This window comes from Mustela nigripes, chromosome 11 (assembly GCF_022355385.1).
Source record: "Mustela nigripes isolate SB6536 chromosome 11, MUSNIG.SB6536, whole genome shotgun sequence".
NCBI classification, from domain to species: domain Eukaryota; kingdom Metazoa; phylum Chordata; class Mammalia; order Carnivora; family Mustelidae; genus Mustela; species Mustela nigripes.
Genome location: NC_081567.1, coordinates 20,979,516 through 20,981,645, shown reverse-complemented (window position 1 = coordinate 20,981,645; position 2,130 = coordinate 20,979,516).

Genomic DNA, 2,130 nt, shown 5'->3' with positions numbered 1-2,130 from the left:
CTCGCCCAGGCTCCTCATGCTCCAGCTGCTTCCATTCTTGATCTGTTTCTCCCCCATGGTGATCTAATCCAGACCCTTGACGAGGACCACATGTCTCTGTCCGGTGAGGGTCTCTCTCCCGAGTTTGCAACCCCCCGGCAGAGGCTGGGGTCTCATTGTGCTTTCCCCTTAGGGTGCAGGTCGTTGAGTGTGACGTGGCTCTGTCCTTAGATGTTCTGGGGGCTGTGGCACACTTGGGTTTGGAACTCAGGGGCCCAGAAGGGAGATCGGAAGAGCAATGAGGTAGTGGTTTAAGAACAGAGGCCCATCGAGAACAAATATTTCTGTGATCGGCAAACCAGAGTCATTGTCCCTTGGAGTCAGGAACTCGTGACCCCAGTGGCTGCTTCTCCATGGGGTGTGGGCACGAGGTGGTTCTCCCCCACCCTGTCCAGTCTGTCCTGGCACAAGAGGGCCCTTCAGCTGAGCAGGTTGGTTGGGAAGGAAGCCAGAGAGGACTGGCAGGGGCTTCTTCTGGGGCAAGTAGACTTGGCCTCTGAGCAAGAGCTTCCCTCTGAAAGACAGTGAGCCTGGCGGGTATGTACCCAAGCACTGGGGGCAGCCCTGGGCCTATCAGTTACTAGTGGACAAGGAGAACTCTGTGCCTCAGTTTCTGTATTTGGAAGTGCTTCGCAGAATCCCTTGAAACAATAAGTGCTCAACAATTATCAGCCATTATTATGATTGTTATTGTTTTTAATTAGTTCCGTAAACTTTCCCTAAATGCCATCCCTGTCCTCAGTCCTGTCCCCATCAAAGGACAAAGAGATAAGACATCCTGCCCTCGAGTGTTCACTGCTTAGTGAGAAAGACAGTCCAATGGATAAAAATTCTATCAGGGGATGAATATTCTAGAATAGAGGGGGCTCCAACTTCCTGGGGCAAGGGAGGGTATAGGAAGGCTTGATGGAGATGGTGACATTGGCGCCCGGCCTGGGACGGTGCGTGGAGGAAGAGAGAGGGCCCATCTGGCACTGCAGGAACACAAGCCCTGGGGTTGGGTGCCAGGCAGGAAGGAGCTGGCCAGAACCCTAAGCTGTGAGCATGTGCTCCCCCGGGGGGTAGGGGGGGGTGGGTGGCTGTTGACTCCAGATGCTCCTGGCCTCACCTTTGACAAAGCCAGCAGCAACCCCAGGCTCGCAGGAAGTGTTCCTGCCTGTGACATCATGCTGAGTCCGGTCAATTCCATGAGTGGGAGGACACAGCCCCCACCCGTCCTGCCTCCTCCGAGGAGGAAGCAGCAGCTCTCCACGGTGCCTGGTGCCTGGGCCGGCACACACCACAAGTCCCCATCCCCGCTGGCTGCAGCCACCCCAGCCCAGTAAGGACAGGAGCCAGGAGCGCACCCTCTGTAACCTGATGCTCGCCTGCCTCAGCCCTGGCTTCTGAGCCCACTCCTCAGGGGCGCCCCAGCCAGCCCAAGGTCACGGTGATCTTGCTGCTGGCTGCCAGGCCTACTCACGGCGCCCCACCCAGTGAGCTCCAGTGGAGCCTCTGCATGGGGCCAGAAATGGCTGTTGTATCCACTGGCCTGGAGTCAAGTTAGACGAGGTATCCCTGGGCCCAGGGAGGGGCCCACAGCCCCTGCTCTCTCACCAAGACTCCTGCCTCCACTGGCGAGCATCCTTGTGCGGGAAGCAGGCCTGAAATGCGGGCCTCCGGGCACCTGTGGATGAAGGGCTGCTTCTGCCCTATCACCGGATGCTGAGCCTTCCCTGTTCCCACCTGCACTGACCTGAGCCTCACCTCCAGAAGGCACAGATTCTGCTTGGATGCGAAGTGATAGAGTGATAAGTGCACGGCTCTGGGGTCAGACCGCCTGGGTCCAGATCCCAGCTCTGCAGCTTCCTAGCTGTGGCACCTGGGCTGAGTAAGTTAGGTTTTCTGTGCCTCGGTTTCTGCATCCGTACAATGGGATAATCAGACCCGCTTCATGTGCCAGTCCAGGGTTTGGAAGATCTTTCTTCACCAAGGGCTAGAGAATACATACGTTACGCTTTGCGAACCTAGGGTCTCTGTGGCAGCTACTCGGATGGTGGCAGATGTGGCGCCAACACAGGTGCGGGTAATATGAAAATGAGTGCGTATGGG